The sequence below is a fragment of the Euphorbia lathyris genome, chromosome 9 (assembly GCF_963576675.1).
Source record: "Euphorbia lathyris chromosome 9, ddEupLath1.1, whole genome shotgun sequence".
Taxonomy (NCBI): Eukaryota; Viridiplantae; Streptophyta; class Magnoliopsida; order Malpighiales; family Euphorbiaceae; genus Euphorbia; species Euphorbia lathyris.
The window spans coordinates 45,979,954-45,994,652 of record NC_088918.1 but is presented as its reverse complement, the minus strand read 5'-3'; positions in this window follow the sequence as shown (position 1 = coordinate 45,994,652).

Genomic DNA, 14,699 nt, shown 5'->3' with positions numbered 1-14,699 from the left:
TGACTATAAATAGCTTGCATCCCAAGCTATTGAGGTACACATTCACGCTCTCCTTAACCCTACTTTGTGCTTACAGTTTATTTTACTACTTTATACTGACTTTAGCATCAGAGCTTCCCCCCGACGATCCCAACGGCGCCCCCCGCAGGCAAGGACACCGATCAAGAATTCACCACCAGTCATCAATTGGTGCGGTGATCGTGGAAGTTCTAATAAAAAAAGGACTTAGTTCACAATTACAAAAATGGCAAGTGGAGGGCCAAACCCTCCAATCGAAACAACGACACCAACAGTACCCACTTCAGTCAATCCCCAGACAAACACCGGCCATGTAGATCTTGATGCACCGACTGTCCATGATGAAAGAGGAATGTCACCCGAGTGTTTTTCGGAAATATGTGCAGATGCGGTGGGAACCCTCTATGGACCAATCATAGTGGATCGATTAAGGGATTCCCTGGCGAATCCCATTGCAGGTGGACCCACAATAGGAACTATTCCTCCTCTTAACCGTCCCCCACCAAGGCCTAGGACTTCAACATGGCAGGCCGCCTTTATTAGGCCAGAGGCTCGTCATGGCTCAGCATTTTTTCTCTCTCAACCCACGGATTCAGTGGTCACCAATCCTGAGTTAGGAAGTGCTTTACCGATGAATATGAGACTATTTGAGGATATTCCAAAAGGAAGTCGGAGGAATGATCATGCTCCTCCAAGAAATACGACAAATCCGAGAATCACTATTGGCGGACCCCGGATCCCCCCGGTGCAAACTAGAATGCAGGCTGGTCAAGGGAAAACCAATGAGGCCGCGGATCATGGTCACCCGCAAGGCGGACGTATTGATCACAGACACAGAAGGCGGACCAGATCTCGTGAGCAAAGACGATCCAAATCTCGTTCTCACCGTAGACGCTAAGCTGAACCACCCCATCAGGGAAGGTCACCACCACCCCCGGAGCGAGGAGAGGGTGGACGCCGAGCTGGATCACCCCACCAAGAGATACCGCTGCCACCACCAAATCAAGGAGGAGGCGGACGTCCACCACCAAGAGGACGTGGCAGAGGTGGAAGAAGGTCACCATCAGATCCTTCATTAGAATCTAGCTCCTCCCCCTCTCAACGGAGTAGATCCCATAGTAGGAGGCGCCCGAGAATGGATCGCAACTTCATAACTGAGCAGGTCCGGGAGGAAATACATAGGCAAAATGAAGAGAATGCAAGGCACAATCCTTTTGCCAACAGAGAATCGCCTTTCACAAGGCGGATCGAAGATGAGGAAACTGATAGGCAGTTCAAAATCCCAAATATACCTGGCTACTCAGGGGAAGATAATCTTGAGGCTCATGCAAGGAAGTATCGCATGTTGCTTGGACTTAACGGCGCCAGCGAAGCAGTGTTGTGCTGAATGTTCATAACCACACTGAAGGGACCGACGTATGATTGGTTCCAATCTCTCCCACTAGGATCGATAGATAGCTGGAATCAGCTGAGCAGAGAATTTTGCGCGAAGTTCGCAGGGAGTATCCCGCCAGTAGTTTCATCGCGAAAGCTCTTCGAGTTAAAGCAAAAGGAAGATGAGTCTCTCAGAGATTATGTCAATAACTTCAACAAGTTATGCATTCGCGTAATAGATGTGGATATCTCCACAGCCGTTGAAGTAGTGATAAAGAATACGACCTATAGAAGTTTGCAAGAGGATCTAATCAGGTACAAGCCAAAAACCACTGCAGAGTTGATGGAGAGATGTAAGGATTTCATGGAAGTCGATGATATCCGAAGAGAATCTGCTTCTCCTCCCGAAAGAGGGAAAGGCGAATCCCGAAGACGGGATAAGGAAAAAGAAAAGCTCCCCGATTCATCCTCCAGAAGTAGGCGGAGGGGCTCCAGGAACAAATCAGCATATACACCATCCTTTACACCATTAAACGCCTCCAAAAGCGAAGTGCTGATGTGGCTAGAAAATAGCCAACACAAGCGGAACATTTCATACCCCAAACCAAAAGGGGGGGGAGTACACCAATACAGGGAGAAATGCCAAAAATTATTGCAAATATCATAGGAGAAATGGCCATGAAATAGACGTATGGTGGGAACTAGCTAGGGAGATTGAAAGGCTTATTGAGAGAGGAAAGTTGGATAGGTTCGTCCAGAATGACAAGAAAGGAGATGGTGATAAGCCAAGAGATGATCCAAAAAAGAAGGCTAAAGGTGTCATTAACGTCATCGCTGGCGGACCAGGATATCAGCCCTCAGTCAAGAATCGAGAACTACCGCCCTTGATAGAGCATCACTTAATCGCCCATTCACAGACATTGGTCATGTGATTCCTCCACATACAGATGCTCTAGTTATCACTATGATGGTAGAAGGATGGGAGATGAAGCGAGTAATGATAGGCACAGGCAGCTCGTGCAACGTCATCACTAGAGGAGCCTTCGCCAAACTTAAAGTTGATCCTATCCAAATAGAGACCACCATCGTGGACATCTTGGGAGTAACAGGCCACACGATCCAAACGAAGGGGCAAGTGACTCTAGAATGTGAGTTGGCGGATTAAGATCAGACATGGATTAGAGATCTTGAGTTCTCCATTATGGATGGACAATTGGCGTACAACATCATCTTGGGACGCCCTTTTATCTCAGAAGTGGCGGCTCTAATATCAATACGCCATTTGGCGATGTACATCCCTACGGCCAAGGGAGGAGTAATGATCAGCGGGAATTAAAAAGTGGCTCAAGAGACATACTCTGCATCCTTATAAATTCGCTCACAATCCAAGGATGAGGAAGAAGATGAGCTTATTACAGCCACCCTTGGAGATACAGAAATGTTCCTCATTGCGGATGGAAAGCAAGTACGGATCGCCAAAGGATTGAGAGCTGAAATCAAGGATGATGTTACGAAGGTTCTCCTCGAGTCAAAAGACGTGTTCGCATGGAAGGGTGAGATCCTCATAGGGGTCAGTCCGAACGTGATCACTCACAAACTCAATATCGCTGAAGATACGGTTCTTGTAGCTCAGAAAAGAAGGAATCACGGCCCGGAGAGAAGGAATCCTGTAGCTGAAGATGCGGTTCCTGTAGCTCAGAAGAGAAGGAATCGAGGAGGAGATATCTAAACTGAAAAAGGCAAACGCTATTGAGGAAGTTATTTATACACCTTCACATATGTGAAATCGAGCTATCATCAGATCCCCATGGAACCATCTGACAGGATCAAAACTTCCTTTGTAACCCATCAGGCAACCTATTGCTTTAAGGTTATGCCTTTTGGGCTCAATAACGCTGGAGCAACTTACCAGCGGATGATGAACAAGATATTCGAAGGAAGAAAGGGCAATAACTTCTCGGTGTATGTGGATGACATGATCATTAAAAGCACCACAATGGAAAAGCATGCAGAGGACATAAAAGAAGTCTTGGGAGTCCTTCGCCACCATAACATTAAACTGAACCCAGAGAAATGTACTTTCGGGGCAACTTATGGAAAGTTCATGGGATATATGATCAGACAGAAAGGAGTAGGCCCCAATCCAGACAAGATCAAGGCTGTACTGAATATGAAAGCACCGTAAAATGTTAGAGAAGTGCAACGCCTCAACGGGCGGATCATAGCACTTGGCAGATTCATCTCAGGCTCTGCTCGGAGATGTCAACCATTCTATGAGGTGATTAAGAAGCAGAAAGCATTTGAATGGAACGAAGATTGCAAGCTAGCCTTCGAATGGATCAAACGTTTCCTCACAGAACTGCCTCTAATGAGCCGGCCCCTTGAAGGTGAGAATCTGGACATGTATGTTTCTGTCACTGATAAAGCAGTTTGCACTGTCATGATTAGGGAGGAAGGTGGCCAACAATATCTAATCTATTATGTAAGCAAAGTCCTAAAAGATGCCGAAACTCGGTATTCAAGATTGGATAATATGGCACTAGCTGTGGTCGCCACCTCGATTCGCCTCAGACCCTATTTTCAGGCTCACACAGTCATCGTCCGCACCAACATACCTATGAGGAAGGTATTACAAAAGCCAGAAACTTCAGGAAGGTTAATGGAATGGGCAATCCGCCTGGGCGATTTTGGCGTCCACTATGAAGGCAGATCCGCCTTGAAAAGCCATGTCTTGGCAGACTTTGTGAACGAATTCACCGAAGAGGGCATTAATCTTCCTAAACCGAAGTTGGAGGAATGGACGATGTACACCGATGAGGCTTCGTTAGCGGAAGGTGCTGGAATAGGCGTAGTGATCAAGGGACCTCATTACATCAAGTTACATTATGCCGCGAAGCTAGAGTTCCTCGCGAGAAATAATGCTGTAGAATATGAGGCCTTGATACTGGGGCTACGCCTATTGAAGGAGATTACATCGGAGCGGGTTGTGATCTACAGCGACTCCAAGCTAATGGTCAACCAGGTAATCAAAAACTTTGATGTAAAAGATGAAACCCTGGTCAAATATGTAGAAGATGCCAAGAAGCTATTGACCCACTTGGAAACCAAAGAAACAAAATGGGAGTTGGTCCACGTACTTCGAGGATCAAACACATAAGCGGATCACCTAGCTAAGCTAGCTTCTAGCAAAGATTAGTGGGCGGATCTATAGTGCCTATTCGAAGTGAAAACCAGACCAGTATTCGCCCCAGAAGTCATAGCTCTTCTTACATCCGCCGTTGGAGACTAGAGATTGCCGATCCAGCAGTATCTTGTGGATGGAACTTTGCCTCAAGATAAAGAAGAAGCCAAGCGGACGGTGAGAAAAGTAGCATACTTCTCCATAATAAACGATCACCTGTACCGAAAATCCTTTAGCCAGCCTTGGTTGAAGTGTGTTACAACAGAAGAGGGACATGAGATCATTAGGGAGTTACATGAAGGTGCTTGTGGAGCCCATAAAGCATCCGTCGCCATTCTCAAGAAGTCCAGGCTATCTGGATTCTATTGGCCTACTGCGGAACTTGATGCTCAGAAGTTGGTGGAGTCCTGTCACAACTGCCAGGTTCATGCAAATGAATCTCACACGGCTAAGCATCTACAAAAGCCCATCATCGAAGGACGACCTTTCACCACATGGGGTATCGACATTGTCGGTCCTTTTCCCCCCACAAAGAGACAAGGAAATATGTGGTGGTGGCCGTTGATCACTTTACAAAGTGGGTAGAAGCCGAAGCGGTTTCATCAATAAGTGCAGAGCGAATGGTCGAGTTTGTAAGGGATAATATTGTTGGAAGATTTGGAGTCCCCCACACAATTATCACCGATAATGGGACGCAGTTCAACTGTGGGGAGTTCAGGTCCTTTTGCGAGAATCAAGGCATCCAGAATAGATTCGCCTCAATATATTACCCTCAATCCAATGGAATGACCGAAGTCACCAACCGAACTATCGTGAAAGGCATAAAAAAAAGATTGGGTGAGCATAACAAAAAGTGATCAGTTGATGAATGTCCTATGGGCATACAGAACCACTCCTCGAACCGCAACAGGTGAAAGCCATTCGCCTTCTCTTATGGAGTAGAAGCTATCATTCCTATAGAAGTTCAGATCCCAAGTGACAGAGTTTTATTCTATTGTGAGGACAAGAACAATAAAAGGTTAAGGGAAAGTCTTGATCAACTGGAGGCAAAAAGGGAGAAGGCGTATGTCCGAATCGCCGCCTACAAGCAAAGGATTGCAGCCTACCATGATAGACATGCCAAGCTCGTGGATCTGAATCAAGGAGATTTGGTGCTCCGGAAAGCTGACAAAATTCAATCCATGGAGGGCAAAGGAAAGTTGGGAGTCACATGGACGGGGCTATACAAGATAGTCACCAAGATTGGATCCGCCACTTTCAAGATTCAAGACATGGAGGGGAACACACTACCATGGATGTGGAATATCCAGAACCTCTGCAAGTACTTCACCAGAGAGTAAAATGTAATCAAAGTCTTGAGTACTCTTTTTCCTTTAGTAAGGTTTTATCCCATGTGGTTTTTCTTATTAAAGGTTTTAATGAGGCTCACATAAAAGACCAAGTTGCTGTAATAAGGCCAATCGCCATTCAATAAAGAGAAATTTTCATTTGCAATTTCTTTTTTAAGTATTTTCTTGCAGAAATATACATATTCCAGATTCGAAAGGGGAGGCAACAAAAGCATTCCCATGGTAGAACAATGCCGTCATAGCATATCTACCTTCTCCTCAAAGATAGGAGAACAATAATTTCGGTGGCGGATCAATCTACCTCAAAGATAGGAAATGATTGATCACCGTCAGAGACGGGTTAAAAAATTCTCAGACATGAGATCTTTACACCCTCAAATATTCTTCTCAAAGGAGAGTATTAAGACCCGCTGGCGGATCGATTTACCTCAAAGATAGGAAACAATCAATCGCCTAGGGTAGCTTAACTTCCTCAAAGGGAATAAAAGCTTCTAGCCTTCAGAAAGGCTCATACTTCGAGGTATGGCTGGCCACCTACCTTGAACAATCAAAGCAAGTCCTAAAACCTAGAAATTTACTTGCTTAAAGATATAAAGCATGAAGTAAAATTAATGGTGAAAAGGATCCATCGAAAAAAATAATTGTACTTAGTTACAATAAGCTAAATATTTACAACGGCATCCTCCTTGGCATGTTTCTCTAAAGATGCATCCTTCGGAGGAGCCTCACTCTCCGTATCAACAATCCCCGCCTGAGGAACCGCGCTATCGATCTCCGCAACATTAGCCTTGTCACTTGCCTCTTTGGATGCCTCGCTAAGGTCATCCGCTTCGAGGTTGACAACATGCTTACTTTCCTCGTTCAATCCTTTCATCTTGTTCCGGACTTGACCACGGATAAAGTCACGAGCATTTGTCATTCTATCATATCTGATAGCATCCTCTACCTCTAGGACCACATACTCTGGATCCACAAAATCTATCTCCGGATAGGCGAGTCTAACATAGGCCATGATCCGCTTGCCATAGTAGTAAGCGCGGCTACCAGCCATAATATATGTATTCAACAAAGCATCTTTATAGTTCTTGGCATCTTCCGCCATCTTCTTCTTCATCTCATGGATCTCAGCATCCTTGCTTTCATTGAGAGCAATGGCGGCAGTGGCGTTCGCACTGACCACGGCCACTTCGTTCTCCAGCCTTTTTATGGTAGCTTTATCAGCTACCCCCTAGAGTAGATCCGCCTCCATTGCGCGCATATGAGCATAGGCCTGACAAAGCAAAAGGACCATTTAGAAACAAAGTCTCCTTCATAGAGATCACTCTTTCATCCAAAAATGTAAAGTAAGAAAAAACTTACCGAAAAGAGATCCCTTTTTCCCATCTTAGCATGGGCGGATCCAGAGAACTTGTTTTGACTCTCTTGCACTTCTCCGAGTAGGCCAATGGCTTCATCCAGGTCATTTACGACCGATTCGTTTCCAAGAGACCCCTTATCACCATACTTGGCGAACCAATATTTCCCCAAGTCAAGTTTGACCACCTACACGGAAGAAGCAAAGATCAAAATCCATAGAAAAAAGCAGAGAAAGGCAAAGAAACCATGCCTGTTCTTGGTTAAGGCCGAACCAATCCATTCTAGGCTTCCCAACTCTTGAGGCATCCTCCAGCAACTTCCCTCCGCCTACAACAGCCGCCCTTGTCTTCTTACTCGAAGGGATCACAACACCTTCTAGGGGGCGTTTCCCGTCCAGCTTGCTGAGATTCGCCACCTGCACATTCTTATGTGCATCCATCTCCTTCATCTTCTTACGCATCTCTACAAGGGCGCGACTTGCCTCAGATAACTCCCTGACAAAGGGAACAACAAAATAATCAAAGTTCAAGGAAGAATAAAAGTACCTTCATCAAGCTGAGTAAACTTCACGTAAGTAATCTCAGCCCCCACTCGGTGGACCAAGCGAATATCGCTAATCATAAATTCTAGAGCATCGACGTATGTCCAGAAATCTGTCTTGACGCTCCTCATGAGATTCGCCACTTTTTCCTCCATATTGGTCAAAAGAATCAAATCCCCAGCCATATGTTGAGGCTTGTGGTTCCAGTTCATTGGGAATCCCAGAGATTCGCCCTCCTTCACTTTAACGAAGAAGAACTTTTTGTCCCAGAGATGGACATTTGACATCTTATCACTAAACGGCGAATAGCCTCTAAATTTAACAAAGGTTATGAAAGATTCGGTTTTACGTTTTGAGGGCTTATGGAGAGATCGGAAGACCCGGGGAGCAAGGGTTACCCCATGGTTGGAAGCTAAGAAACAATCTAACGCCACGTCTAACCAGCCGTTCGGATGCAGCTGGCTAACCCTGATCCCAAAGAAATCGAGGATATCTTCTATCCCTCGGGGAAGAGGAAGACAGAAGCCCCTTTTGAAGTGACTTCTATACACAGAAAGAAATCCCCTAGGGGGACAGGCGAGTCGCTGATGGGCATCCGCCAATACGATCTCGTAGTTTTTCATCCACGGATAACGATCCGCCAAGTTAACAAGATCCGTGGGACTCATGCGAGATGAAGTGATCTCCTCATGAGGCCCCTTTTTCCTAGTTGGGGTTGAAGAAGAAGCCTCCATCCCAAAAACAGTTCTAAAGTTTATCACCAGAGCAATAGGGTCTACCGTGGCGGAAGAGTTCTGGGTTTCTATAAATCCAAAACAACGATTCCTACGCTCCCTCACAGTATTACGCAATTCCAATAAATCGCAACTCGGAGTACTCTCGGAAGAGTATGTACTCTCAGAAGAAGTTAAACTGAGCGAATACTCAGAGGAAGTAGTTAAATTGAAGAGCTCGATGGTAGAGCCGGAGGAAGAACTCATAAAATTAATATGACAGCAAAAACGAACGGAATGGAAAGATCAACTTACATGAAAAGTCGAAAGCTTCAGGTACTCGAAGGTCTTGACACAGGGAGAGCTCTGGAAAAATGCAGGAAAGAATCGAAAGCTGTAGCAAATGACAAAGTAAAACGGAAGAGAGAGAAAGAAGGAGTTTTAGAAGATAGACGCCACTTACCTCGAGCGGAGTGTCCTTGACACTTGTCACTCGGTGGATGGCCTGGGATAGAGTAGCCATCAATGTGACGCCTATTGACAGCACGCCAGGAAGATCAAAAGCCCTAAAGGATTTTAGCGTCACCTAGGGGGGCCTTCTGATAACATCCAGATATTATTTACGGGACTAAAAGGCAAATTGACCAAACGACCGCGTATCACGACGATCGGGAAAGCTATGGCGTATCAAGCAAGTCACCTAGATGGCGGATCACATAGATTCCTCCATACGCTATCCGTAGTCAAACATACGGGAGACTCGCCATCACACCTCGATCTGCCCGTTGAACGGCTGAGCCAATTCCCGATAAAGGCAACTAATAACCCATTAATGAGCTAACGGTCATACTTGAATGAGATCAGTAACCGCCATTAATGAGGCATTAATGGAGACTTTCTAGTTACCAAGAGTTACAACTACATGACTATAAATAGCTTGCATCCTAAGCTATTGAGGTACACATTCACGCTCTCCTTAACCCTACTTTGTGCTTACAGTTTATTTTACTACTTTATACTGACTTTGGCATTGGAGCTTCCCCCCGCCGATCCCAACGGCGCCCCCCGCAGGGAAGGACACCGATCAAGAATTCACCACCAGTCATCAAAGAGATTAGTGGAATTTGAGGCGGAGGTAGAATGTGAAGGCCCGAAGGTAGAAGGTAAGAAGAAGAAGAAGAGAGAAGAAGAAAAGAAGAAGCGGGTAGAAGAAGAATAGCAAAATATTCAAGCCGAACAAGAAGAAAAAAATTGTCAAGAAGAAGGAGTTTCTAGCTGTCCCAGTAACTTCATGGTATGCAGCTTTGTTTTTCTTTGATATAGAAGATACTGTTTCTTTTTTATAAATTAGTAAATAATGTTTCTATAAATGTAGGAATTCATGAGCAAGTTTAAATCAGTGGCTAAGAGATTAGCTACTGATGTTACTGAGATGTATATTTTGCTGGATGAAGCAGAAAGTATGTTTGAGGAGAATGACTTACCTGTGCGAATGAATACATTTGTTGAGAACATTTTTACGAAGTACAAAGTAAGCAAGGAAGAGAGGATGAGCCATCGTTCAGAGCGAATGGCAACAAGTCAGCATTCGGGAAAAGTATTTAAAGAATCTGATGAGGAGAATGATTTTTTTAATCTTCCTGGTTTTTGGGAAGAATATAATGCAGTGGATGAAAAATACAACAAACAGGTAGAGAGAAAGAGAGTAGAAGCATTAGAGAAAGAGAGAGAGAAAGAGAAAGGAGAAGCAGAGAAGGAGAAGGAGAAGAAGAAGAAGAAGAAGAAGAAGAAGAAAAGAGTAGTGAAGAAAGTGAGAGGGAAAGTAGAGACAGCGGAAGGACTGAAGTTGAAAATAAGAATGAATTCTACTCCTCATTTTGAGTTGTTGAGCCAGTCCTTACCTGATGAAGCTGTTTCAGATAAAATGTAATTTATTTTGTTGGAATAATTTGTGTTTGTTTGTTTTGGAACAACTCAATCAATGTCTGTGGATTAATTGATGTTTTATGTTGTTTGTAGGCCTGGTGATATAGTTTGTATAAATGAAGATCGAGGCGATGAGGTTGTTGATTGTACTGATGAAATTTGTAAGTGATTATATGGGGAACAAACGGTTCAGTTGCTTGGAACATTTCTTATATATGTTGGGAACAATGTATCTTTTTGTTATGTATTTGAGTTGTTTTATATTTTGAACAGGGATGTTGATGCTTTGTCAAATAATGGAAGTGAGACAGACAGGTCTGATGATGCTGATGATGATGATGATATAGAGCTAGAGTCTTTGCCTGATAATGTGCCAGATGAATTTGCAAAACTGTGCAGATGGACTGACAAGCATTTATGTTATGGGAGGACAGTTTTCACCACTTTTGAAGCTTACATTTTTGGTCATGAGTTGAATGCATGTATTTTGAGGAGGGATCTTCGTGATTTGGCTGATATAGGTGCAATAGGGTGTGACCCAATTGTTTATTACATGAGGTATTTTTTTTAATCTTTCATTCCATGTTTGTATTAGTGATTATCTTTCTTTTTTTAATGGCATGTTTACTGTATATGTTTTGTGTGTGTTTTGTACAGGCACCTCTATGATGTGATTCAGAATAATAAGAGATTGGATACGAACTTCTCCCTTGTTGATCCAAACAGGAGTAATAGAATTGAAAGATTTATAACAATAGAGGAGAAGATCATGTTTTTGTCAAAGAGATATGAACAGTCCGGCAGCCAATGTTTGTATCTGATACCGCGAAACAAAGAGTATGCATTATTTACATGTACTGATGATCTATTTTAGTTGGTTAATAATGTAGTTTAGTTGTACTAATGTGATTGTTTTCTTCAGTTATCATTGGACTTTGACTGTTGTTGATCTTGAGATGGAACGCGTTTTTATGTTGGATCCATTGAAGGCTCGTTTGGGCGTGAAAAATGATGAATGAAGATTTGTTGTTGATGAGTATGTTTAATAATCAAATGCTTTTTCATAATGTATTATATTTTTTGAATGCATATATATGAATTTGATTTTGTAGATCTATTAAATCTTTCTATCGTCAGAAGTTTTTAATAAAATGGATTTGCCCTGGGGTACGTCTTTAATTTGTATTTGCGCTTTTTTTTTGTATGTATATTTGTATATTTTTGTTTTTAAGTTGTTTGTATATTGTTTTTGCAGAAGTTTCCAACTCAGGCAGATACCACAAGCTGTGGGTATTATGTATTGAAGTACATGCGTGATATAGTATCTGAGAAAGTTTTGAAGATTGATGAGATTGTAAATGTTATTGTTTGGTACAATTGGTGTTTCTTCTTGGAAAATTTCATTGATTTTGTCGGAACAATTATTGTTAATGTATGGCATGTTGAAATTATAGTTTTGATGCATGATTTTAATTGTGATCTATTTTGTAGTGGGATAAGGATTCAAAGAAGTCGTCATACAGTATAGATGAGATAAATGAATTACGACAAGAGTTGGCAAATATTGTTTTGAAATTTGCTGTTGATAATAAGGATGGTGGAGGAGGGCGTGGAAGGAGGACTATTAAGGAATCAAAGTACGTATGTTCTCCTTTTATTTCTCGGCATCAAAAGTTGGTGGAGAACATGGATAACCGTCAAAGGAGAATTGTTGAATTTGCATTTAGTCTTCATAAAAGCAGGTAAGAAGTTAAAGCTATGCTGTTATGTGAATTTATATATTATTTTGGCATATACTGATTGTTTTTTTCTTGTTTTGAAGTGATGTATTTTTTAGCGATAGACAAACATATATTAATAAAATAGAGATTCTATATCTTTGTGGCAAGGAACATCTTGTTAATAATGTTGTTGATGCCTGGAGTTCAATTTTGAACTGTCAAGAATGAAGAAATCTGAGAGAAAATTCACAAGGTTTTTTTTCACTACCTATCCTTTTGTATGTTGCTTAACTTTGTAAGTTTGTTTTTTCTTTTCATTTTGTAAATAATTGTCTTGCTAACTGTTGTTTTGCTCATTTTGTAGACTTTACTGTTTTATGAAGTTAGCTCATTCAGCTCAACATAAGCAGAAAAGGTTGCCATTTTAAGCAAATGATGGAGAGTGAACTTGATTTTACAAATGTTAAGAAATTGGTTGATGTTGACTTGGTAAGTTTTATTTTTCAAATAACTGATACTAGTATCGTTTAGTAATTTGAGTATGATAGTTTATAATATGCAATGAATATTAATGACATTATATTTGTTGGAACAACATAAATATCTTGTTGGAACAATTTTAATGTCCTGTTGGAACAATATAAGTTTCCGGTTGGAACAACATAAATATCATGTTAGAACAATTTTAATTTTATGGTGGAACAGCAGCAGCTGAAGGGTACAAAATGTATTCAAATATTTATGTATTTTGCTGTTTATTAGGTATTTTTCTCTGTTATTTGTCATGCACATTTCTATTTGATTGTTGTGAACAATCTTGCAAAGAGGGTTGAAATAGTGGATAACAGAACACTACCACGTAACGTTAATCGTGCTAAGAAGTACGGGAATTGCCCATAATATATGGTATGTTGTAACATTATTTACTTCATGCTGTGGATTTTATGTTTATTATTTTTTTTGCATATGTGATAACATATTTTCTATTTTGTGTGTTGCAGTTAAAGTCATATGCTGAATTTGTGTACAGAAATGATGCTTCTTTATGCAAACGAATGTGTGCATACAAAGAGCATTTGATGAACATGAAATGGAGAGGGAAGAGTAACAACAATGACTGTGGTATTTTTCTTTTGAAGCATATGGAAACATATATGGGGCAGAGTGTGAATGAGTGGGATATTGGACTGACAAAGAATTCTAAGCTATATGTTGTAAATTCTTTATGTAACATTTTATATTACTATTATTCTTTTTTCTTATATCATTTTTTTTTTGCAGGAAAAAGAGTTTAGAAAGCTTAGAGTTCAATATTGCTGGACCATTTTATTGAATCCTAGAAATGAGTTTCTTGGTGAAATTGATAAGAATTCAAAAGAATAGGCAGTTAAAGCTGGATTGAATTTACAATAGCATATTTGTAATTAGCAGTTTATAATAGTAGTTTTTTATAAATATACTTTATAATTTGTATATATTGTAAATATTGTCAGATTTGATTTATGAGATAATAAGTGTGTGTCCCCATTTCAAGGAGGCAAACAATTTTCTGTTGCCATTTCAACTAATGTGTGTCCCCATTTCAAGGAGGCAAACAATTTTCTGTTGCCATTTCAACTAAGTGCTCCATCTGGATGTTTAAAGAAAAAGAGGAACCATTATGTGGAAGGTGGAGATGCTGGTAATAGTGAAGATTACATCAATGAGCTTATTAGGAGGGTCAATTAATAATTAGATCATATGGGATTATGTCTTATGTTTTTCAGAAAAAAAAGAAAGAAAGATAGATAGATTGATAATTTTGCAATAATGACATTAATGAGTGTTATGGACAAAGTAATTAAAAAGAATCTAACCGTTTGTGTTGAAACAATTTAATATTGCGTATGGAACATTATGTGTATTGTGTTGGAACAATGTATGTAGACTGTTGGAACAATATCTAATTTTAGTTGGAACAATAAATGTTTTCTTCTTGAACAATGGATCAGTAAGTTTGCTTTTGAAGCTTCATCATCCATTTAATAAACATGATTTATATTTGTATTTATACTTTAGAATTTGTATATATTATTTTATATTAAAAAATGTTATTAAAATTATTTGTGTTTAATGTAGTAAACAAATTATGTTGGAACATAGTATGAATTATGTTGGAATGAGAAATGAATTTAGATCACATTAAAGTAATTAAAAGTTGTAACTATTTCTGTTGAAACAATTTAATATTGCTACCGGAACAACATATATATTCTATTGGAACAACATGTGTATTGTGTTTGAACAATATATGTAGACTGTTGGAACAATATAAGAGCATATCCAATGGTTCATACTCATAACCACTTAATATACATGCCACATCATTTATTTAATAAACATGATTTTATTAAATTATATGTGTTGAGTGTAGTAAACAAATTATGTTGGAACATAGTATGAATTATGTTGGAATGGGAAAGGAATTTAGATCACATTAAAGTAATTAAAAAGAATGTAACTATTTCTGTTGAAACAATT